The sequence below is a fragment of the Coloeus monedula genome (genome assembly GCF_965178545.1).
Source record: "Coloeus monedula genome assembly, chromosome: 1".
Lineage (NCBI taxonomy): Eukaryota > Metazoa > Chordata > Aves > Passeriformes > Corvidae > Coloeus > Coloeus monedula.
Genome location: NC_138781.1, coordinates 74,942,426 through 74,968,848, shown reverse-complemented (window position 1 = coordinate 74,968,848; position 26,423 = coordinate 74,942,426). Strand labels below are relative to the sequence as shown.

At 44.6% G+C, this 26,423-nt stretch overlaps 1 protein-coding gene across 1 annotated transcript in view; it reads right to left on the bottom strand.

The window, feature by feature from the left end:
* BCL2 (BCL2 apoptosis regulator) overlaps nucleotides 1–26,423 on the bottom strand; it is a gene marked incomplete at its 5' end in the record, with an annotated part of 92,626 nt that overhangs the window by 22,904 nt on the left and 43,299 nt on the right. The gene's annotated exons all lie outside the window — the stretch shown is intronic.

Here is a 26,423-nt window from a genome sequence, read left to right as displayed (position 1 = left end):
GCCAGTGGGTGGCAATGGCAGCAAATGGCTTATAGTAGACAAGGATTGATTTTGATAAACATGTCCAGATGGGTATGACTTAAATCAGTAAATATATTGCTTTGCATAAAGAGATATTTTAAAATTAATTTTAAACCAATGTTTGCATCTACAAGTCACTAGATCCTACATATACACTTTTAAAATAATATTTGAAGCAGGGGAATAATCAGTAAAGAAGAAGGAAAATATCTTTGCCTTCTCGGATCGTAACACCGCCAATGCTTTATTTCTGCATGATATATTAGATCAAAGCCCTGTTGTCTGTATATTATTACTATTTAGTAGTGCTTTTCTCAAACTTAGTGTGATCTAAAGCTAATTTTACTGGAAGAGATGAAGTTAATTTATTGTCAGTCTCGTCATATAAGTTTTTAATGCAATGAAAGTATCAAAACGCTGCTAAATGAGAGAGACCATAAAAAGGGAGTTTCCAGAACTCACTGATATTAGCTGCTCACCCATATATTCCCTTCCTCTCAAGTTTCAAGATGAGATTATTATAAAAAACAGGCTGATTTGTCACAAAAAAAAAAAAAAAAAAAAAAAAAAAAAAGAAAAAGAAAAAGAAAGAAAGAAACTGTCTGAACAAATCTGCAAATAAACCAGCTTGGGGGAATTCCCATGTCTGTGTCTGACCTCCATGATCAAAATAAGGCATCCTCAACCCAATAGAAAATTCTGCTATATTTTAGTACTTAACTTTTCACCCGATGGGGCATCTCAACATCGCAGCTCATGCTCCAGGAGAGCTGTGCTTTACTTGTGGTGGGCCCAGCCTGTGCCAGACCCCTCAGGCCAGAGGGGTGACTGCTCAGGGATGAGCAGTGCTGTGGGAAGCAGGGTAGTGGCTATTGCTGGTCACAGAGGCAGCGTGTCGCCCAGCCCCTGAGCACCGCACTGAGTCCCCACACCACGGAGAAGCTGAGCCCAGGCTATTTATCTGTGATGAGTGCAGCCAGTTGTGCAGCCAAATTGCTCTGTACGGCTTCCTTTTTATTTTTTTCCTGTTAAGTTTTTGGCTTGGCTGATGGAGGACGGAGAGGAAATGCATCCCAGCAAAACTGCCTCTCTTGGATTTGCGGGGGCCTTGTTCCAGTCTGCTTGCTGGCCTTGGGCTGACTATGAGCTGTGATTGTTCTATTTTTTTCAGCCTTTTCTACACTTAAATTTATAAATCTGATGCCAGATTATTTTCTTTCCCTTACAGTACTGCAAAATTGGAATCACCCCACAGCCATTCTGGGATCTGCTCTGCACGGCCAGAGATGCCACCGACAGCTTTTAGATAGGAGGAAGCCGAGGCTAAAGAGCAAAGAATATTTCTCGCCCTACATTGTTCTTGAAGACTATTTCTGGCACACAGGAAGGTCTCACAAAATCACCATCAAACTTATTTTAGCTAATTCCATACGTGACTTGAAGTACTCCAGAGGTGTGTGTCAAGCCTCAGAGAACTGATGGCAAGTTTCACTCCCTGGTTAGACATAGAAATAAATGTATGACACTCTAGGGGTTGCCTGGAAGTGCTTTTCTTACAAACAGAGGGGAAAACAGCCTTCAAATGATACACGAGAAAATTAACAGGAGTGTGTCCAAATATTGTACTCTAAAATGAACACTTTGATAATCACAACAATGTGGTTTGAAAAGCATCACTTTAAAAGGTCAGCTATACCACCCCCTGACTGCACATTGAAAGCATAGCGGATATATTGAGTCATACATATTGTTCATTGTCATTTGCATTTGGTGAAATCCCTGTATTTTACCCAATTTAGTAAGCAAGCACCGCCTCGGACTCCCTTGGCAATACTTCTAAATGAAGTTACTGTTTGTTGGGCTAAAACAACATCTTGTCCCATCCTGCACCAGTAAATCACCCTTCGGTCTTTTGATCAATGTTTGCCTTTTCAAGCCTGTGAGTCATTTTGCAATAATGGAAAGAGAGGGACTGACACACGAGAGCAATGTGGGTATTTTGAGCTGCATCTCTGGGATACTTTTGTGCATGTTGTTCTGGAACAAAACGACCATCTGTACCAGTTTGCTGACAGCCACTAGTGCATCAAAAGATCTGACTTCCTATCTTTGTGGATAAAGACTGGCTTAATTCTACAAGCACCACGTAGAGTTGTCGGGCGACATCATGAAAAGGCCTTACTGAAGTCAAGCACATTTTTTGCAACCAGCCTTTTTTAAAAAATCGTCCTCAGGATCTGACCTCATGTCGTTTTTCCATATTTTTTTGCACATCACCTGTCACTGGTTTGGGACTGTTCAACTTCCCAACAGTCATGTCAGTGATGTTTCCAACCAGAATACGGCGGAAGCTGTCCTCACCCTTCCGGGGGCTACACCTGAAGAGTAAGCAAATTTTGTGGGTGTTTAAGCCTTTTTTAATTTTCTATGAGCAATGTAAAAATGACTCATTCCTGCTTTGGCTGGAATATGTAATTAGTAAACACTGGTGGGGAGCAATCATATTTCTAAATTTGTAAGCATAAACAGTGCATGATGCACCAACTCTTTGGTCCTGTTACTGATGTGTGTTTTTTGTGGGAAAGGCAGAGAAGGGGCTCAACCCCCGGAGCTGGGCAGGTTTGGTAGCTACAGACAACAGCAATTGAGGTGGGAACCAAGTACCAAGGAGACTAGGAGGCACATGGAGGAAAGGAACAGAGGCACTTTCTCATCATAGCACTGATCAAGGCTTTAAAAACATTTTAAATAAATAAATTTCACAGAGATGCATGAATACATCTTTCACAGAGATGCATGAATACACAAAGCAACATGGAGCTTAATCCAAAAATCACCAAAGGCAAAGGAAGATTCAGGAAGGAAAAGTCATGGATGTTCTGGATTAAGTTCTGCAGGGAGGACAGTCAAAACACACATCCCTGCAACACACAGACTACTTTAAAACTAGTTTGCTGACTGAAAGAGAAATCAGAGTGATTGTGTACAAGCTCATACATATCACACAGAAACTGATCAGGAAAGAAGTCACCTTAAAGTGCATTTATAAAACCTAACGCTTTTATAGTGCCTTCAAAATTATAATGTTGCTACTAATGATTTTTGTTAGTATTCAATGCATACTGTCCATCCAAGAAGGTATGCAAGCCATATGCCTCTCCTTGTCCCTGCTATGGACAAAAGACCAACACTCAGAGGGTTTCATTTGGACCCCTAACCCAACCTGCACAAGCAATTCAGATGGAAAATCTGGAACGGGAACCCACTGACTTGCTCCCTCTCCATCAGCCACCAGAAGGAGCACACAGGCTGCTGAGTGTCGCCTGTGTGTTTCTTCCCATTTTGCTACTCTTGCTGGACTGGGGCAGCTGGGCTGCCATGCCACTCTGGACCCCCAGTTATTCACCTACTGACTTCCCATTTTCCCCTGAGGATTCATCTCACACAGCACTGCTCCCCTGCTGCTGGGCCACAAAGTTTCTTTGAGATTGGGCACATACCTCCAGTGATGCCTGTTCGGAGTTACCCACTGATGAGTAATAGCATGTAAAAGTCACTTATATTCATATTCATAGTGCCTGCTACTTAAAATGTTAACGATGAGGAAACCAGCCCTACAGGAATGAGGATGGGGGCAAACTTTTATTGGCCCCACATGAGCTTTTATCTGTTTTAAATGTTACATTGTCCTAGGGAAAGAAGTGCCATTGTTAACAGCATTGGAGGCAGTCAGCTGCACTCAATTTAAAATTAAAAGGGGAAAAAAAAATAAATGAAAAGGGAAAAAAAAAGGGTCTGCCTGACACACTGTAGTATGGCAGGCTATGGTAACTTGCCCCAGAAACATTTTATTGAATCCAGCCTTTCACTACAAAAGAATTCATTAACCGCTTCACAATGCAAAGTCTGCTGAAGACATTATCGTCACTGGCCAGCGCGGGGCTGTTCCCATACACTGTGAGCACTGCTTCCACTGATCAGTGCTGAGGCCAAGGTCACATCTACGAGTCACTGTTATCCAGTCCTGTGCACCAATAGGATGTCTGTGCTTCCAACTAGAGACAGCACCACATCTCTGCCCACTGTAGTCCTGCTCAAGTCAGGTCTGGCAGAGCTCAGCTCAGGAAAAGGCATAGTCTTGGGAGCATTAAGTGCGAAGTTGGTGTTAAATCAGCTGGTATTTAAATTAGTTGGTGTTTAAGTCTTGTGGGCTGAACTTCCTGCCCTCTCTGCACAAGGATTACCAGTGGTACAAGAGACCTTTCTCCTGCCTTCCCCAGTACATCACCTGTACCACACACGTGTTGCACGAATGGAACAAAAACCACTGTGCCACCCACCAGCTCAATTCTGTACAGCTGGGTACACCCACCCTTGGGGCAGTGCAGGATCTACTCTAATGACGTTATCCCAGTGTAAAAAAACTAGCAGAACCATATGTCTTCTGCACAATAATGCTACATGAATGTAGTCTCTGTTACTGGGGGAAGCCTACCTTTGAAAAGGTTCTTTTATGGGCCTTAAAAAGGCTGGGGCAAGAGAAGCCAGCATGACTCTGGAAACTACTAGAATCTTCACATCAGTTTAAGATTTCCATTCACTATCACCCAGTTTGCACTTCAGTGGTGCATGTGGTGCTGAAAGAGATGCACTAGTGGATATTTGTTATAGTTATGAACCAGGTGGCCCTAACTGCCCCAATTACACTCGCTGCCTTCCATTCATCACGCCGCCTTAATGAACAGAGAGGCTGGCGGATGTCAAACAACCAGCCAGATGAAACAAAAGAGAAGCCAGGCACAGTGTCACCCGGCCTTAACCAGCCCACCAGTACCTCTCACGTGGCTGAATCCATTCAGCTTCCCTGCAAATCCCAGTGTGAATGAACCACAGCCACTGCAGAGCAAACAGATAAGAGTCCAGAGGAAGTGATCAATATATTTAGATAAGGTGTAACAAGAATATGTAGCAACCTGCCCCTTTTTCCATGCTTGGATAAAGAGGAGAGGAAAATAAAAATCCCTGTATTGGCTGCTTCAGGCTGAGTGATTCTTTGACACTATGGTTAATCGACACCACCGTAACCATGGAGTTCGCCTAAGTTCAGGATAACACAGTGGCTTTATTAAGAAACTCAAGTACAGAAATACAGTTGGAAAGTCCTAGTTCTTCTCGGCAAATGAATCTTTTGAACTCAGCTCAGCCACCTGCACCTTCATGTTCACTGTTTTTACAGAGTAGATGTTGGAAGTGTAAAAATAATTCAAAGTATGTTAGTCATGCTTGAAATGGTCAAATGAAGATTAGAGAAAAAGAATGTGAGCTTAAAAGAATGTGAAGGGACATGAAAAGCTATGTAAATATTTATCTGTAATTTTATAGCAGTATGCTATATATTGTACTTTTCTGCTCACACACTGATTCCAGTGCTCATCAATTGGAATTTCTTCTGAAAAGGACCTTTATGGGATTGAGAAAAGAAAAACTAGGACAGCATTGAATATGAACTAGCTTTTTAGACAAGAGCCACTTACGTGACCAAGACTGTGCTCAATTGCCTTTGCTGTTTTCTTGCAGAGAAGCAGCTGAGCAGTTTTAAATAATGGAAGAAAAGAGTCTGTTTATAGAAGAAGTTGGAAATGAGACTCTACCTGCAGTGGCTGTCTTCCTCTGGGTTCACTTTAGTTTGAGTTTATTACAAAGCTAAGTTCTCAAGCTGAAAATAATGTTTCTCAAGCTGAGAGTTAGTCTTTGCTAACTAGGGTATAGTTCAGCAAAGAGGGTAATAGTTCATCTTTTTCTTCTCTAAATGACATATATATAAATACACATGTAGGGACACACAGGACAGAAAGAGCAAGTCTGTCTGAATAAAATCCCCTCTATCTTTAGCTGAAAATTTTTCTGCTGTGTCAAATTCATAATAGACTGCAAAACCAAACTCTAGAGAAGAGTATTTTGAGACCTGGTTAGTTTTCAGGGGACTTTTTCCTTATAGATAAAATAAAGACTATGACTTTACCTGTGTCTTGTGTAAGAATCTCTTACTTTTCTGTGACTATATGTTTGTAACACAAAGTGTTTGGCATAGGAAATTCACCAATTACACAGACTGTTGTTAATCAAATTTTAAAGAAAAACTTACCAAATTGCTTATGGGAAAAAACCCCCATCCCATTAACATTGTGTAGCATCCATGTTTGTTCAAATGTATTTTTGCAAGCACACACTGTATTACCCACCAGAAAAAAGACTCAACCAAGCTGCATCCCAACACTGAAGCACAAGGCATGTACATGGCTCTCTCCCTCTGCTCTATTCCTTTAAAAACAATTTCTCCTCAGTTTACTCAGGTACTTTATTTATAGCCTGGCCCAAACTTTCGGCTGCGGTTTTAGCTTCAGTTTTCATCCACTGAGTCCAGTAGATTTCCAGTGCTGTTTTGGTCTGTGAGGTGTCCATCGTCCATCCCTCATGCAGGATTACCTCTTGGCAGCTGGCAACAAGGAACCCTTCAATGCCAACAGCATACAGACAGGTCCACAAGTGATTCATAAGTTTAGCTGTTGTCTGAGGCACGCCAGCCCCAAATTTAGGCAACCCCTCTCAGTCACCGTGAGCATTGATGTAATATTTTTTTAGGTCTCTAGGTGTTGGCTGCCTATCTGGCTTTGCTCTGGCTTGATCTGGTATGCATCTACACAGATCACTGTCAAGATCAGGCCTTACACAAAAAAGACTTGTGTAATCCTTATGCTACTACTCCCAAGAATCAAGGTCTGTTCTCTCCCTTAATCACTACAAGGAGTAAAACATGACCTGCAAGTCTACTCTATAAAAGAGCATCAATTTTCAAGTGCATCTCTCCCCTATTGAAGAAGACTTCCATTTTGTTTTAAGTATTTAAAATAAGTCCTTGGAAGATGATGAATCCCACATCTTATGTCTGGACCAGCATGAGCCTGCAGAGTCAATCTGCAATGGTGTCTAATACAGTTACTGCATGCAAAATGAAACAGTATCGAGAGGAGATTACATAGATGTGGGCTTACTACATAATTCAGGGCCATGGGAAGATTCCTCAGGGATGGTCACTGCAGCCCTCAACAATTTCTTTGGGAAGACCAGACCAATGCATGTTGCTTATGTTTCCAGATTGCAGGATGCAACATTCACAGTAATTATAACCCTAGCATTTGGATTTGTATCAGAAAAAAGCAGCTCGTTGCCAAGTGCAATTGTAAATACCACTTATATTTTTGCAAAGCCTAAGCCAACAGATAGATCCCTACAATCCAGAAAATGCTGAGCTAAAATGTTCCTGATTTGCCTGCTAGAGCCAGGGATGCCGTAATAACCACGATGTAAAACTGCAATCACGCACTTTTCCCCCCTGAACACTTACTTTAATGAATCCTAAATTATCTGCAGGCATAGTAATGATACCAATTATCTTTTTGATCACCTAAAACAGGCACATTATCACCTGTCTGATCTAACAGTGTGCACAGGGCTGGGGTTTTTTCCCCAGCTCAAAAATAAAGTCTAGCAGAAAGTACTGCAGAATGACCAACAGCTGTAACAGTGTCTAGTTAGCAAAAACTAACTCTCAGCTTGAGAAGCACTATTTTCAGCTTGAGAAGCACTATTTCCAGTCAGGTGGGGATTTGTGGGGCAATTCCCACAATGACTGAGACACCAGCTCCTTTGAAAGGGAAGTAGCATCACACTAGTGAGACATCAGAGGCATGTGAGAGAGAAGGTCTTGTAGGAAGGACGAAGTCATCCACTAGCCCTTCTGCCTCCAAGCCACCTGAAATCCTGAGAACATCCCCCAACACCTGTTTCATACAACAAAGACTTGAGAAAAAAAAGAGAAAAGCACAAGGAACAACCTTAGCTGTACCCTGAGAGAGGCAGAGGGGGGATATCATACGCAGAGACCCTGAGAGCAGCTTGCCTTGTGCAGATGCAAAACGCCCCTCTGCCCTGCCCATGCTGGGAGTCATTTCCAGGGGGCTGCCCAGGTGGTTATGTGCTACTACCTGCAGATAAAGAACCCCATGCTGAAGTGTATCTTAACTGCACAGCCCAAATGCTCTACAACTGTTCAGCTTGGATGGATTCAGTGGTTCAGTTAATGCAGGCTCAGGCTAGTCTGAGCCTGTTAAGTGCTCAATTAAGCCTGATCCACTGCACCTCTTTATTTTCTGCATAACTGGATTTTGTTTTTTCCATGACACAAGCATTTCCCTAACCTTTTGGAAAAGGCATTTAACTGAAAAGCACGGAGCAGTAGGAAGTTGTTTGCTCTTGGTATGCTGTGACGGAAATAAAGTCAACCTGATAGATTAGTACTGAGGAAGTGGAAGTTACTTTTCCCAAGATGTCACACTTGTGTTTCAGAAATGATTGATCTTGAGCATCAAATAAAGCACCAGCAAACCCACCAAAATATACATCATGTATAGCAAAACAAATGCTATAAAGAAATGTGCTATAAGCTCTTGCTGAGCCCTGCAAAGCCCAATAAATATTTGCTTGTCACAGTGCAGAGCAGTGATTACAGCATGCAAAGGAAATTATGTCTCCACCACAAGAACGTGTGTTTGGACTTAAAACTAGGTAAATGGATCAGATCTTCATCTGGTGTAAGTCAGAAAGCTACAGAGATTTCAGTCAGGTTTTAGATGATTATTCCTAATGAGCTCTTGTTCCACGATGTCTGCAGAGACGCTTGGTTTACAAGGCCACGGCTTTGAAAATTCATAATCTTCCTTTTAGGCTTCTCCATCAGGAATTCCCTACACAGATTTGTTGTTTGATCCTCCACAGGAGGAAAAAACCTGGATAACTCTTCTCTCGTTTGACTACTGCTGACAAATTGACACAGGCACCAAAATTAAAACTCTGTTCAATTCAATTTGTGAATGAAAGAAGAACCTGCTTAAGGGTTGGGGAGGTGGGGTTAAAAATAAAGCCCACACAGCAGATTGCCTCCAGCAGCTCTCACAGGTCCTATGAGCTCCTATGACACAGACAAACTGCATCTCCCAAAGCAGGGATGACGGGGAGTTTCCCTTGAGGGCTGTAGCTGTAGTTTATGAACGTGCAACTTCATTAGCAGCCGGTGACCCCATTAGACAGGGCTCTTAATTTCTTGGCTTGGACAAAACTCTCCAGGGATTATCACAGCTGTACGCCATGCACAGAGATCTCATTGCTGGGGCAAGGAAGATAGCTTTCAAAGTCACCTTGAGAAAAGCTCAGTATTCAAAGATCATCCTGTGGATTTGCAGAAAATAAAGCGTTTCATTTCAGGTTTTGCTGAACCAAATTACTGTAACTTGTAGGAAACCCACTTGAACTCCCAGGTGAGGAGCTGACACTGAAAATCACATGTAGCCTAACAAGGCTCCTCTTTCTATAATTAGGGGAGAAAGATGAGACTATTTATTTCTAACATTACTTCATACTGTGGGGTTTTTTTGAGAAAAAAAAAGAAAAACAGAAGGAAAGCTCATAAGCAGCTGATGACCTGCTCCATGTAGATCAGTTACAGAGGAGCAACTGTGCTCTTCACAAATGACTTTTGATGTAGGCAGCAGGCTGTGATTTAAGATGGGCTGGGTTTGCGGGGTGGTGACGGCAGGCCTGAACTCTTTTGTCAATCACCTCACACCACGACAGACCTCAGAGTCCTGTTCTCTGGGAACAAGGGTGTTTGAGAAGCCCATGGCAGTGTCCGGATAGCTGGGGAATGCTGCCGAGACCCAGCGCTGTCTTCTCATCCCTTTACAAAACAGAGGAGAGGGAATACATGACCCTGCAACTAGAGGTGCTAGTGGGATGGATGGATGGATGGATGGATGGATGCACGGATGGAACAAACTCAGCGTATCAGGTACTAAGACTAAGAAGACAGTAGAGATTCACGTATCTACTGAGAAGAAAGGAGCTGTGAGAACAGTGCGGAAGGAAAGGTCATTCTGATGTCATGTTTCTCAGTATTCAAATCTGTCAGGTCACAGAGGCTTTCAAACAGCCTGTAATGCTTTAAGTTGGATTGTTCAATTAAGAACTGCTTACAGCTTTGACCCGAGCTTAAATTTTGTCTGGAGGCATAAGCAACTGAAGTAATGTTCAGCAAAAGCCTGCAGTGGTAAGAAGATGTGGTGAATGTTGTACTAATGGAGCTTAAACGGTGTGCTCTGGCTGCTCCTGCAAGGTTCTCACATGTATTTTGGAGAGGAAGGGGATATATATGTTGTCATTAGTACATGCCGTATCAACTGCTGTTCCTAATGCGTTCATCTGGCATGATTTTCTATTCCTTTCCTTAAAATCTCCTTTTATGGCTGCCATGCAGTAGATCTGTTATTTTTAAACTACTGCAATTTTTTTTCTCTTAATACTCATCTGATTGTTCAAAGCCTGACCATGGATTCTCAAAATACACATCTGCATTCTTCCACAGCTTCATGCCGAGTTCAATCTAGATTTTTATCAGCAGAAGGATTTCAGCCTGGGAGGTTTTGTGGCTTCGGCCCCAGTGGCTACAGGTGGGAAGTGTTGATTCATGAGCGAGCAAGTTCGAAGGCTGCAAAACAACCTCCTGCCATGGCACCGAGGCTGAGCAGTGAGCTATGTGATGCACCAGAGTTTCCAGTGAAAGCCATTTTTCAAGATGTGTCAGCAGTCTTGTACTGCGGGTAGGAGCGAAGAATAGTTTTTTAAACTGCCCCAAACTCTCCCTTCATCCCAGTTTTGTGCTGTTGTTCTACTTGGGAAACTTCTTTTTGTTGTTGATTTCTTAATGCCGATGCTTTCATTTAAGAGCGCTGCTCTTCAAGGCAGCACCGTGGCCAATGCGGAGTGGTTCAGCTCCACTGACTTTTCACTGGAGTTGCGCCAGCCCGCACCATCTGAGACAGAGCCTCCCTGCATTTTCAGAATCGTATCTGCTGTATTTAGAAGCAAAAATCAATTTCAACAGTTTCTTAATCTCGTTAGCTCTACAAAATCATGCAGCAGGGCAGGGAATGGCAGCTGGCAGGCATCTGTTACAGAACAAATTTTACCAGTGAATGGAACATCTCCTCAACCATCTGTTTGTAATGTGCAGAGAGGGGAATTACCATCATTGGTGACTTCAGCCTCAGAGATATTTGCTGGAGATCTCATGTGGTCATTCAAAAAATACCTTAGACGGTCATGCACCCGGCACACTTGAGATGAGTACTGACCTCATTCGGACAGACAAAAAGTAAAAAAAAGTTTACAGATTGAAGAATTAGCAGGTGGCTGTGCATAATGATGACCATATTAGGATCAAGTAGAACCAAACATCAACCACGGAAATGTATGAAATAAATTTAAATGCGTCAGTATCCTCAAACTTGACGTATTGGCGTGACTGAGGGGCAACAAAATTAACAAAATAAATAACTGACAAAAAGATTGTTTTATAAAAAGACAGCCACAGTTCCACAGGCAAGTTCGTGACAAGAAAAGCCTAAAACTACTAGTCTAGATAGAAGGGCATTTAATACTAAAGAGCATACAGAAGCAGCGTTAATGCAAGTATAAAACATGGGGGGAAACCAAAAAGACATATATTCAGTTAGTAAGGGATTTAGAAATCACCACAGGAGCCTGGTGGGAAAAGCTGAATGCCTTTTTCTACGGTCCCAAGCCAGTGAAAGGTGCATGAAAGGCCTATCCATGGGGAAACACTACATTTGGGAGCCATGCATGAGACTGCTGGGGTAAGAGAGCACAGCACAATGTTCTGTTTGTCTGTCCTGACTTGCTCTTGTATTTCCAGGCCCATAGGTAGCTTGGAACCTGCACACCACAGCCCCACACAGGAGTGGCACAGCATGGTTCGGAAAGGTTCCACAGCTCAGAGACACATGGGAAAACTCAAGAAAGAACAACAAAAGTGATCTGGGAGACAAGCCTATCACCGTGATCCGTCACCTGCGCCGATCATCTGGAATATATTTCTGGGCCCACCTGGGGATGCTTCTTTTTCCCCTCCCTTTGTGGCTCCAAACATTGCAATATAAAATCTTCCAGGCTTAGCAAATGAACGTGTGGGTGAAATTTACACGACACACAGGCAAGTAGGCCAGGTGAGTTAATAGCCACCTCTACACCCTACTCCCTAACCTCTACAGATCTAAGGAGAATCTTACTCTTTCCCACAGATCAGAAACAAGTTTAACTACCCTCTAGCAAACTTATTTCCCAGCCAGGTTGCAGGTGGCAATGTAAGACCTGCTCTTCATCTCAAGGCAGAAGGCATGCAAAGCTGCACTGGGGTTGGTCTGGTGGCTGAGGAACTGTGCCAAGCCTTACAAACACAAGCTGCAAGGTATTTAGATACAACTGCAGGTATCACATCATAAACAGATAACTTTTACTCGGCTGTTTTGCAAAAACAAAGTCCAGTATTTACAAAGCTCTTAGTGAAGGCACATGAGCACTCCAAGGAACTTTGCTGACTCACTGAGCCCTTGCAGTGAAAGGAGACCACAAGTTCTTAAGGAGCAGCGTACGCACGGCAGGAGAGCTTTTGGGTCAGCAGATGATGTTTATGACTGCCAGAGCTTCTGTCATTAGAACTGAGCCCCTTTCCAAAGGAAAAAAATCAAAGGCAAGAGAGTTCAGCCATAGAGTGACAGCTCTGCAAGGAGGGAGAGCCTGGTGGGTGTTACAGAAGGAAGGATCCTTCCACTGGGCTGCTGTAATCTTAGGGTGGGCAGGGGGAAAGAGCCACGAATTTTAGCATCTGAAGGCTGGAAGGTTTTGCAATGAATGTCAAGGCTCACCAGCTGTAGACAAAGCATGGGTTGCACGGGGCCTGCAGCTAGTAAAACAAAATCCTGTGGCATGGAGATCTTGAGAAAGATTTCTTTCAGCTAAGGACATCTTCACATACCCAAGCAGATGGTGCCAAAACCACAGGCTCTCTAATCAGCCCCTGGCACTACACATGCCTATCCACCTTGTCTTGGGAGAACCTTATTCATGACAGCCTCAAGCCTTGCAAGCAGCTCGCCTTTGAGTCTGGCCAGACCCACATGTAGGGTTGGGGTTTCCCTGCTTGGAGCAGAGGGAGTTTTAAACGTTTAGGGAAAGACTTAGTGGAAATCAGCTGGCTGAGTGATGAGCTAACCTAGGGAAAATGTGGGAGACAAACCATGCCCTCACCCCAAGGCCAAAGTGTGGGGTTAACTCAGGATTGCAGAGCAATGCCTCTGTCCTCAGGGAGTTCAGACACTTACATTTGGAAGCACTTACTTTCCTTCAAAGAAAAATATAACCCAGAGGCCTGTGCTTTCCTCTTCCTTCCAAAACTACTTCTCTGATCTAATCCAGGGGGTCTGGGTTCGGCTCACCCCACTCTGCAGGGATATGGGAAGACTGGGAATCATTCCTCTCCAAGCCCAAAGGGATTGCAGCCCACTATTGCACTTCATTTCAAACCCAGCACTGTGGGTTTGAATATCCTGAGGAGAAAATGCAGCATGCTCCTCCTGCTGTAGTGTTTTCAGAGCTCACAGCTAATTTGTTGAGACAGAGGGAGGAACAATCCCTATGATGGAGCAGCAGATGCCCTCGCCCAGGAACAACTGTGAGATCCAGCATGAATGGCAACAAAGAATGGATGCCCACAAGAGCATCTGTTTCCTGCCACCATCCACTAGGGCAGGAATGTTATAAAGATACCACTGCTGCTGAGAAACCATCGCACTATCCATCACTGGAGTAGCAGCAAACTGCAGATCCCCACACTCCCTGTGTGGTACCTTAGGCCATAGAAATGCTGTATTATCACTGGAGCAGTCCCTTTACAGATGTGCACCCTGTGCTTTCCTTCCTTTATTCCAAAACCAGCATGAGCATTTAAAGGAAAATAATTTCTTTATCCTTTGCTTTTGCAAGAAAGATTTACCTTGTGTATCTAAAATGTACTGTAGAACAGCAAGAAGGGAATGTAAAAGAGTCTCTTGTAAAAATTATTAATTTTCATATGTCTCTGAGAAAGATCATTTTATATGTTTGCTACTTTATGTAATCTCAAATATGTTACAAGCCAGTAGATACAAGCAACAGGGTTTACTTATTTTAGGGTTTTTTTAAACAATTGTCCTGATTTTTCAGGTATCTTTCTCTATACCTCCTGTCACTTCACTTGGCTTAAAATTGGAACTGTTGCTCTTTGACCTATGACTGATTAGTTTTTCTAGACTTTTGTCCTAGATGTTTGTAATACAACAACCCAGGTTATCCAATATCTAATTAAACACAGGTGGAGCTTGAAACAGGAAGACAGCAGAATCCATTTTAAGCAGCCTGAAAAGGGAAAGGAGTGCATTGGCAGGGAAGTGAAGATAAGATGGTGGGGAAAGGAGATCACCTTGATTAACTGTGTCTGCTACTAGCAAATATATTCCTAAATAACCGATCTGTATGTGAAATTTTAGGGGGGGGGGTGGGGGTGCTAGTATCTGTTGCATTGATTGTTTCATTATGGGTGAACAGGTTTATCTATAACCTTGAAGCATCCCCACAGCACTCTCTTAGAAGATGTAGCTAGTTCATCCTTACCTGCCCCTGCTTTTCTTCTGTGCCTTGGATGTATTTTGTATGAGGTTACTGCTCCCTGTAAAAAGCACTGAGTTTCTCACCTTCTCCTGCTTGCCACTTCACCATCGACAAAGAAAATTTTAAGCTTATGGTATAGAAAATAGAAAAGAAATTAGTTCTTTGAGTTCCACTTATATATGCAGCTACTTCTAAAAAAGAAGAGCTGTATTAACAACCCTGTCCCCTATGAACCATACTCTGGTCCCAAAAGTGACACAAACTTTGTTACTGCAACCTTGTCTCAGAAAGCTGCACTCCAAAAAAGATCTCAAATCCTGCACCAGATTACTGCCTTGGGCCTCAGTTCTGCTCCCAGCTCTTGTATTGTTTGCATCTTTTACATATGGAATCACAGAACCATAGAATGGTTTGGGTTGGTAGAGACCTTAAAAATCACCCAGTTCCAACCTCCCTGCCACAAGCAGGAACACCTTCCACTAGACCAGATTGTTCAAAGCTGCATCCAGCCTGGCCTTGAACACTTCCAGGGATGGGGCATCCACAACTTCTCTGGGCAACCTGTGCCAGTGCCTCACCACCCTCACAGTAAGGAATTTCTTCCTCATATCTATTCATCACCCTTTGTCCTATCCCTACATGTGCTTGTAAGAAGTCTCTCTCCAGTTTTCTTGGAGGCCCCTTTTAAGTACTGCAAGGCTGCTGTAAGGACTCCCTAGAGCCTTCTCTTTTCTAGATGGAGCAACCCCAACTCTCTCAGCCTGTCTTCATACAAGAGGAACATGTATGTAACAGCCTTAAAGACAATTGATTAAAGAGGTGATGCTCTCCCTGACACCAGAGCATGGAGCTGGACACCAAATAGGAAATTCCAGCACCATTCCAAGCCATCCTCCCTGCTTCCTCATCCAAACAGTACTGGGCTGTTGGATTTATACAGAAATTATCGCCACAGGTAAGCCAGGTGGGTGAACACTCATGTGTGTTGCCTGCCAGTGAGCAGTGGGTGCCTGATGCCCCTCAAGTCCCTTGACAGTGTTACATCAATTAAAGGCACACACTTGCTGGTGCTACAAAACTGAAACCCCTTTGTGCCATCTTTACTTGGATTGCCTCCTCAGCATTCTCCTTCTGAGTGCAAGGAAACAGCAATAGGAAGAAGGGCTATGGAGCCAGATGGGTGAAGGCACTACTGCTGGTGTGTCTTTAGCCAGCTGGTGACTGTGAGCCTGATGTGTGACAGGAGCTGGGGATACGGAGCTTACCGCCTTGCTGCCGTGTCTCCAGCACAGCTGGGCTCGGGATACCACCCAGACAATATCCTCAAGACCAGAGTGATCAGCCTGGCTTTGGTAGCGGGATGCTGGTGTGTGAGCCTCTCTCTGCAGGGTCATTGCAATTTGCTGTTGCATTGGGAACACAGAAAACACTGGTGATGAGAGTCTGTGTTTCTATAAGGAGGCAGCTGTTCAGCACTCATGGGCATGGGTATGAGCACCAAGTATGGACACAAAGCTTGCCCATGTTACCCTACCAGTGGCCCCAAGACATGAAGTTCCCATGAAAAATGTCACTGCAGTTCCAGCCGTCAATCCTTTGGGACCTCCCCCACTCAGGGGGCTGGCCAAAACACAGGGATGCCTGCCTGGCTGCGAGGGCACCAGGAGCACCACCACTGCTCAGGGCACAGAGGTGAGGGTGCACCCCTTCTGCAAGCAGGGGTGAGGTCGCTGGCACTGCAGAGGTTCTTCCTTCCACGATCTCCTCCGCGTGCAGGAAGCCTCTCTGATGCGATGGGGCGATGCGGCGCAGCAGCAGCCCATGCCTCCTCCACTTCTGAGAACCCCAGCTTTCACCACTACCGGCTTTCCGTGAGGCTGAGTGCCACAGCTGGCACAGCACAGCACCGCATGACACCCGCCTGCTCTTTTCACTGGAATCCCCTGCTCTTGGCTATTTACATCCTTTTCTTAGAGAGAGACAGGAAGCCAAATGAATCAGAGCCATCTATGGTTACCTCTGTCCCAGCCCTTACCAGGCTCTCGGCAGTCCCTGTGCCTTGATGGAGATACCTCTGTTTGGGTTCATGCTCTGCCCACCGCTGAGATGGGACAGGAAGGGACCAGAAGCACCTGCATCATCCCTCCTGGGGCAGTGGGCAGGGACTAGGAATCACAGTGGCCCTGGGGAAACAGGGGGGGCAGGCAGAGGCATCCCAGGGCTTGCTGGCTCCAATGGCCCTGTCAGCATTTCCCACGGGAGGCAAAAGTGGGGCTCTCCTCTCAGAGGCTCCTGCAGAAAGCAGAAACAGGACAGGTCTCAGCACAAGCCTGAATCATTCCTGCTGCTGCAGCCAAAGCCCTAATCCTGGGTCTGCAGAGGTGTACCCCAGAGGAAGGGAGGAAGGATGTAGGCGAAACATTTCATGGTAGAAGTTGGTTCCACATAAAACTAAAAAGCAAGTTGTTCCTCTGAAGGAGCACAAGGTGCATGAAAATATCCCACCAGAGGAAGTAAAGTATATCCTTTGCTCTTCTCTTGCAAGGTCTGACACACAGGGTTAAACACCAGCGAGCTCTGCTGCGCATCTTCTGCAGAGAGATTTTCTTCCCTCTGAAACTTCGAAGAATAGGTGAAGTGCAAAGCAGCAGTTTAACCAGATGCCTCTGATCAAGGCAACAAACCCCATGAGTGAGGATGGGGCCCTTCCCTCCTGTAAGTGAATCGAAGTTACAATCAGATGTAGGAGGCTGCCTCTGAACTCCAGTGATGCATCCGTGCACTCACCATTGCTCTGTTTTAAATGACACCTCTTGCTTCAGGGAATCATTTCGGCTGCCAGAAAACAACTGCAAGGAGAAAATGAACATAATACTTGGGCCACCTTTGTCCGATCCTCCTGTCTTAGGCCTTATTAGCTGAGGGTCAGTGCTGCAAAGGAGCTCAACCCCCACTACCCTGAGCACAGCTGTGCTCAGCTGCTTGGATCCTTCCAGACCTCCTGGGACCCCCCAAAGTTACCAGGATTTCTGGCTGCAAGGCAGGTTTCCCACCAACTCATGCATGTAGCTCTCTGCTGCACCAAACTCGCTCATGACATATACATGGGGTCCAGGACACTAAATCAGAGCCAGGCATCTTCCTGACAGCTTTAGAGCCAGCGCTCGGCGGCACCATGCCTAGTGCTGCAGCACGTGAGGTGAGGCAGGCAGCTTGCTGGGGACACATAGAGCACAGCAGGGCAAGTCAGATGCCTGCAAATAGCACTTGTAGAGCCTCAAATATTTCCTATAGAGCTCTATCGAATTGCCTAGTGGGCAGCAATGCTCAGGGGAGAGGGGAAGCTATGCTGGGAAGTTCCTCTGCCACCCCAGAAAATTCTCTATCCTGCAGGCTGCCAGCACATGCTCACTCGGCCAGCCACAGCTCCCAGACTTTGTTCTGGCTCACGCTGCAGGTCCCAGCTCTTGTATGGGAAACCAGAAGTGTTCAGGACTTCTGAGGTCCAGGCCCTTTTTGCCAATATAAAAAATTTACCAGCATGCTGGGAAGGTCAGAACAATGCACCCTTTGTGTCTCAGCTGAATCTGCAAAACAAAGCATATGTCTTCTCTTTTCCTCTTCTTTTCATTAAGGGAAAAAATTATCCGTAAGTTACAGCAACAGGACATCCAAAAAAACCCTCTCCAACCAAACGAACCCTAAGCTTGCAAAGGCAAGTACTCAAGAGATGCCAGAGCTGAGACTGCCTGCTCAACACCAGAAGCAGCGAGCGACTGAAACAAAGGACATATGTCCTGCCCCTCTCACAGAGGGAGGACTGCATTCTCTGGCCACGTCGCACTGCCATAAAGTACCTGGAGAGAACAAATGGAAATATTTTCTTAAGCGGCAGGGGAATGACAGGGAGAGGTGAAGCCAAGCAGCTCAGAGCCAGGGAGTTCCAGCCTGGATGCAGTCCCTCCCGCACCCAAGCTCTGTCCCGCTGCGTGACCCAGCAGAGACAAAACGAAGTTCTGAGTCTGATTCAATCTCGCCTTGTTCCAGTTTTCCACCAGTTCAACACCCATTATCTGAAAACAGGCAAGCCCTTAGCTATAAAAGTCAGATTGCTTCTCTTTTTAAGGAAGGGACAGAAGAAAGAAAAGAGAATAAAGAACTGTCTACCAATAATCCATTATATGGAAGCATTTAATGGGAGTTGCATTGCACAAAACCCAGTGACAAAGCAGTGGTTTTGGTCTTTCCTGAACAGATAGACCAGATGATACTTTTTATCAGTATTATAAATATCAAGCTATACTTTTTGGAACTTGCACTCGGATATATTTCTGCATTGTGGATGTAGCCATAACAGCTTGGGTTGTCAGCTACTCAGGCCTTGTACTAATTCTGAAACTAAATATCTGTGCTTACAAACAAGCACCACAAAATACTCTGGCAGCTCGAATTCAGCTATACAGTATGCACCCTTTATTTTCTTAATCTAGCCTGCCTACCAAAGCTGAAAAGGCTTCTTCACTGAAAAAACACCTTTTTTTTGAAATTCAGGATCCATACATGTGCGACAGGAAAGGTTTGTTTCAAAGTTTCATTTGCTCCGTGGTTCCAGTCATTTGGTTTATCGGAGGGTGTGATTTATTAGAAAAATACAAACAGCGAATAGAAATTAAAAACGCTGTGACCTTTTACTGCAAGGAACAGCAGTTTCACAATGCATTCCTGATTAGAAAAGAACATCAAATTACCCACATGCTGGTAGCCGAGCAACTGCAAAGCTTACTCTTTGCTATCTACAAAATCATGGGATTTTTCAATTTTTTCTTTGAAAAATATAAACAGCCAGTGTTCATGTTAGCAAGTGGAAAAAGTGTCTGAGGACCTTATTTACAGACTTGGAAGGACAGGCTAATCCTTTGTCCTTGTAGCTAGTTTTAGGAACTTACAGGTTTTTCTTGGCAAATACTCAAATGCAACACTGCTGTCTTGCTCAGACTACCTTTAGTCAATATGATTTCTGTTAAACTCACCTGCAGCGTGAATCGGGCAATTGTTTGGCCTCATTGCTACCAAACAGCTATTTTAAAGAGTAATCCTTACAGTTTACGAAATGACAGCAGAGGCCTTGGCTTAGATATGCACCAGGAAGAGAGCATTTTCTTAGAAAAGCATAGTTCTCAGTAAATGATAAACCACAGAGCTACTGCTGTGCACATTAAACCACAGAGCTATATTTATACAGAATCAAGGGGCTTAAATCCCACCTCCACCCCCACTCCCCAGCTTCTGCCATCCAAAAGCAAGGATTTTCAGATGCACATCTAGCATTTTGACTCCTAACACAATCTCCTGACCTACGTCAGGCATCCACATTGTAGCCATAGGGAACACAAACTCTTTTTCCATATGACTGATTTAAGGCATCTGAAATGTCTCCACTATTTATTATTATTGATCTTCTGGGCTATGGTGATGCCAAGAAGCCTTACCGTGCCAGCTTCTCAGCAAACTAAGAGTCCCTTCCTCACAGAGCTGCAGTCCAAAGAGACCACAGAGACATCAGGAGTCAGAGGAAACAAGTGCTCTGATCCCAAACACGTACAGGAGGAAATAAATCAGTCTCCAAAACAAGCAAGCATCCCGATTCAGAAACACACTTTAAAAATGCCCACACTTAACCCTTGGCAGGGACCTGTGGGACCAGTGAACTCCACAAGCTACTGCTTGTCTGGCCTTTATGATACGTCCCAGGCTCAACCAGTGCTCCTACCAGCACTGCCAGGTTGGGAGGGACACCTCAGACTCACTTCATTTTTCCAGTGGAGAAGCATGAACAGCCCTTACAGTGTGTTGGTATCCAAAGCTGGTATCCATAGCTGTGCAGCTACAAAAGAGTATTTGGCAAAGCAGCTTCTGTCCTGAGGGAGAGAAGGCAAAGCTCATGGAATGGGACAACAAAACAGACCATGGAGATGTTTTCCTATGCCTGATCATGGAGCACATTCTCCTGGAAACTAGACTGAGGCCCACGGAAAACAAAGAGGTGGTTGGTAACAGCCAACGTGGCTTTACAAAGGGGAAATCATGCTTGATGAATTTGGTGACCTTCTTGGATGGGGCTACAGCACGGGTGGATGGGGCAAAGGAACTGACATAATCTACCTGGATTTATGCAAAGTGTTTGACACTGTCCTGTGTGACAGCCTTGTCTCCAAACTGGAGATATGGATTTGATGGATGGACCACTTGGGGATAAAGAACTGGCTGGATGGCTGCACACAGAGTTGTGGTCATCGGCTCATTGTCCACAGGGAGACCAGTGACCAGTGGTGTCCCTCAGGGGCTGGTCCTGGGGCTGATACTGTTCAACATCCTGTTGGTGACATGGACAGTGGGACTGAGGGCACCCTTGGCAAGTTCACTGACAACACCAAGCTGTGTGGGGTGGTCAACAGCTGGAGGGAAGGGATGGCATCCAGAGGGACCCAGACAGGCCAGAGGGGTGGGCCTGTGCAAACCTCCTGAGGTTCAACAAAGCCAAGTGCAGGGTCCTGCACAGGGGTCAGGGCAATCCCAGGCACACCCACAGGCTGAGAAATGTTTAGAGCAGCCCTGTGGAGAAGGACTTGGGGGTGATGGCTGATGAAAAACTCAACATGAGCCAGCAGTGTGGGCTCACAGCCCAGAAAGCCAAGGGAATCCTGGGCCTCATCCAAAGCAGTGAGGCCAGCAGGTCAAAGGAGGTGATTCTCCCCCTCTACTCTGCTCTGGTGAGACCCCACCTGGAGTATCCAGGCTGCATCCAGCCCTGGGGTCCTCAGTGTTAAAGGACATGGAACTGTTGGGAGGGACACAAAGCTGATTAGAGGACTGGACCACCTTCCCTTCAAAGACAATCTGATTTGGGGCTGTTCAGCCTGGAGAAGAGAAGGTTGAATGCAGACCTCATAGCAAACTTCCAGTATCTGAAGGGGCCTACAGGGAAGCTGGAGGGGACCCTTCATCAGGAACTGTAGTGATACAACAAGGAGTAGTGGGCACAAATTGAAGGAGGGGAAATTTAGGTTGGAAAGTAGGAAGAAATTCTTGGCTGTGAGGGTGGTGAGTCACTGGAACAGGTTGCCCAGAAGGTTGTGCATGCCCCAACCCTGGTAGTGTTAAAGGCCAGGTTGGACAAGGCCTTGAGCAACCTGGTCTGGCGGGGGGTGTCCCTGCCCATGGCAGGGGGGTTGGGACTAGATGATTTTTAAGGTCCATTCCAACCCCTTAACCTTCTATGATTCTATAATTCTATGTGATAAATTGCAAGCAACATTGCATTTGAGGGATTTTTTTTCACAATTTCAGATAGCCAAGAAGAAATAAGAGTTAACAGTGCTACCTACACCTTGCACAATGCAACACAAATCTGGTTTCCAGAAACACAGACTGTCCTCAGAAGAGACCTGTGGGGCACATCCTGCACTTCTCCAGGCTTAAGTGTGTCTGTCCCTTTCTAAAGAAACTGGGGGAGGAGGCAAAGGGCACACAGGTCTTGTCCCAGCACAGTCTTCTTGAAGGCATTTGCTCGAAGGTGGGAATCAGAAGGTAGAGAGACTCAGCTGAGGCTCCGTTAGCATATTATAACATTTTAAGAGCAACACAGAGCTTTCTAGACCACTTGAAAGACTTCTATTCAGTCTAGGTTTAATCCTGCTGTCACGTAGCTGAAGGCAAAGAGCACCTTTGCTGCAGCACGTAGGGGCAGCGCTTGTCAGGAGTCAAGGGGCTGTGAGTTACCACAAACAAGCACCACTCTCAATCCCAGCTTGCAAGGACTTTGTTCTCCAGCTGACAAAGGGAAGTCAAATAAGCCCTATCTGTCAGAAGAGGCTTCAGGTGACCACAGCTGGACAGGTGACTGCCAGGATTCAGCAATAAATCCAGCTGTCTCAACATTTCAGAAGCAGTAAGTAAGATACTCTTTGCAGAGTAAGGTGGCCACTGGCCACTGGTGGCCTCAGAGCAATTGCTGAGATTTTCTTTGAATTTATTTGCAATTTTGGGCAGTATTAGCTGTAAAATGACATCTGCCTACATCTACATCTAACTGCCTACATTTTAGTGGTACAGAGTTGTGCAGGGCATGCAAATACCAGTGGGGCAGGGCCTATGATAAGCAGTGAGTAACAGAAAAATCAGTTTTCCAGCTCCCTGAGCCTTCAAGAGAGTTAATAGAGCTGTGATCACAGAGGACAGAAACTGAAATGCAGTTATAGGCAGGATGGGGCTGTGTAAAAGAAGGATGTGCAAGCTCAGCCTGGCAGTGCCTGCCCATGGCCCAGGGGCAGAGCTGGCTCAAGGAACAGCCCTGAGGAGCTATTCAGTAGTTTGTGCCATGATCTAAATAGGCTCTGGGCACCACTGAGCTGTGCAGTTACTAATTACTACCCTCATTGGTTTGAGTTGGACAAAGATTTTATGCGCTCCTCTCTGACCCCATAATGCTGACAGCTCTGGGAAGAAAGTGGAAAGACTCCAGCGACGACTAGGAAAAAACCAAAACCATTGGGTGACTCACTTTTCCATATCAAACATGATTATTTTGTATCTATAAAGATATTTAATCCCACAGAGACTCCTACATCAAGTTCACTCACTTCACAAAGCAAATAACAATTTTCCTCCTCTCAAGTCAGCTGATTTGAAGGGGTACCTGTTATCAAAGTACATGGGGCTGGGATGAAGGTGCAATTGGCTGTTTGACCGAGGCTGACCAAGCCAAAATATTACATACTGCAATTTTCAGGCTGCTGACAAATGAGGCAAACATGGGTTAAAAGTACTCAGCTGACCCAGTGTGGAAATAGAAGTGTAATTCTGGTACCAATGAATTCTGTATTAGCAACGTATTCACTGGCGGGAGGAGAGGAACATTTCTGTCACATCTCAAAGGCAAGTGGGAAAGCAGCCTTATGCTGGAAATACAAATACTGCTTCAATAACCCTTACTATATCTAAAGAGGTTTCTGTTTGGGGATAATTATCTTTCTTTCCCTCCAGGCATTGCTTTAAGTAAGTGCTTTGAGTAACAAGGAAAACAATGACTAAAATAGTCACTGTGCTCTCTGTAAGCTCACTGTGCCCCTTAAGTTCCCAATGGGAGACACTTTGGCCAGGTTTTATTCCCTGATCCGCACCAACTAAAGTCAATGAGAGCTCCGTTTATGCTCCTCCAAGAAGAATTCCACCCATAATGTTTAACTACAATGAGCAAATCCATTTTATTAGATATTGGTGGACTGGAAAAATGCCCTAGGTATTTTTAGATAGCAACCTGGAGGACACTCCAGATCCCTGGGTTTACCGTGGCTAAGCTCTAATTTATGAAGCAAGAGTTTGGCAAGAAGAACAAAAGCACGTGGACATGGCTATTGCACATCTCATGATCAGTTCTTAAATGGAAAAATGGATGAGATACCTGAGCTTGGAATAAAATTATTCTAGCCAAGGGAATACACAAACCAAGTGGGTCTTGAAACATTTCAAGGCAGTAAGAAAACAAGAAGATACCAGTCTAACGCTACATCGCTACACATGACACAATTATTATCATAAGATGGAGTTTACTGAGCAAGGGAATACTTGTTTCTTTTACTTAAAACAAATCAGAGTGGAATAAAAAGCCACCTTACAGAGGATTAAGTAAAGGATGGGGAGAGGACTAACAAAATCTCCTGCCCAGGGACCCAAAATTATGCATTGAATAGAGCACACCACAGAACCAGTCTCAGATGAGGAACCAAACAGCTCATGCTTGCCACTCAGATTAGCCAGCACTTAGCATGAAAAGTTTAAATGCTGCATAAAATTAGTGGGGGTGGTGGTGTTGGTGGTGTTCTAGTTTATGTCTCTAGACTAACTGATGATACGCTCTTGGCATTTCTATAACCTCAGAAACTTGCAGATATAAATTTAAAAGAGTAGCTTAGATCTGTAGAAACTTTAAAATGTAAGTGTCTGGGGAAGTGAGGAATCCCTTTTTAAAAGGAACAGGATTACGCAGAAGAAACATGAAGAACTGTAAAAGCAAAGATATCAATGGAAGAGTAGCAAAAGCCTTCCTGATGAGATCAGTTTAGCTATAGAAGGAGTAAAAACACTATCACTGGATGCATATAAAATTTTACTAGGCTGTCATAGATGTCTTGCATACTCACTCACAACCTTTCCTGGTTAGAGCTTCCTTTGTAACAGATGGGTAGGCATGAGGGAGCAAAGTGTTTCTCAAACACTTCTCTTCCCAAAAAAGTTAAGGCATAAGACAGCAGAAAAACTACTCACTCTTGAAAGAAACAAGCTGAACAAAATCCACACCACCACATGACTTTTCAGCAAACCCTACCAATTTTGCACAGAGCAGAGGAGGTAACTTTACCTCTTTGTTCAGGTAGTAACAGATGGGAAAGCCGGGAGAAGAAAAGCTACCCAGCTGTCTCTGGAAATTTTAGTGGCATCAACAAATGCTTAGTTTGATTCGCCCCAATATCACCAGCTCCAAATAATCCTTCCTTTACTGTGGCACTGGAGGATCGAAGAAAATCTCACCTCTGTACAACTGTGGCAATTGGAAGGACCTTATTTGGATTCCTCCCCCCAGCTCCGCTTTGCGCTGAGAATACATGGCTTCAAGAGCATTCACGAAGGGATTTTTTTCCTCCTCTGGCTTAAACAGTGAATGGCAGAGCTCCGAGTCTGAATAAACAGTGTGGGTGGTGACTGCTCTGTGAGGCCCATGTAAAGGATGCAATCATTTTCTGACTCTGTTCGGCATTAAATCATGTGAAACTAGCTTGATTACCACACATAACATTGACTCTGTTACAGACTATAACGTACCGTGTATCCTTCCCTAACTTTGCAGGGGAAAAAAATAACAATTAATTCTCCCAGCTTCAAGTGTTTAATTGTGTATAAAGTTCATTGACCTCACTAGTTGCTGTCAGATGATCTTGCTAAGGCCTGTGAAAAACATCCCAGGAATGCAGTGATGTGGGCAGAAACAAAGTGAGTTCATGCCACAAAATGCTTTAAATGGAACAAAATCAGCAACCATCCAGAGAGCCTGCACTGAAAACAGGACTTCGGAATAATCGTTGATTTAACCTCACCTAAGCACAGCTAGTCCTTGAAAAGGGGCTATTATAAATCATAGCCTTAAAAAAAAAAAAATCCTTTAGGGATCCTGCATGTGACTACATGAAGTAACTTTGTTTACTGGGAAATCTCTGCAGCTGACTGGGAGGCAATGTTTTGGAATCATTGGAGAAACTGGGGCACGCAGGAGATAAGCTGGGAAGTGGGGAACCTGCTTTTGTGCCCTGTCCAGCTCCCATTAAGGGCAACCGCAGATAAGTCGTTTTGCCTCCGTGCAACACCATTTCCTCCTCAATAAAAATGGAAATAGGTCTGCTTATCTACATGAAGACACACTATGCTTTTTTCTGTGCGGGGAAGCCACTGTTAATGGAGGTATCACCATGCATTTGACACATATGTGAGCATCATTTTTGACATCTCTCTGACATGCAGGTTCTGAGCTATGTTTTAAGAAATCTTTCCCCAAATGACCCCAAAGAAGTGTGTTGTGTTACCCATTTCATACACTGTTTCCAAATGAATAATTCAGCATGATTTGTGCTGGTAGTGCCCATTAAAATGTAAACTGCTCCTCTTACCTACTTTTCACAATTGACCTATGCAATTTCAGAGGGATGTCACAGCCCAATTTTCTAGGGAAGCAAGAA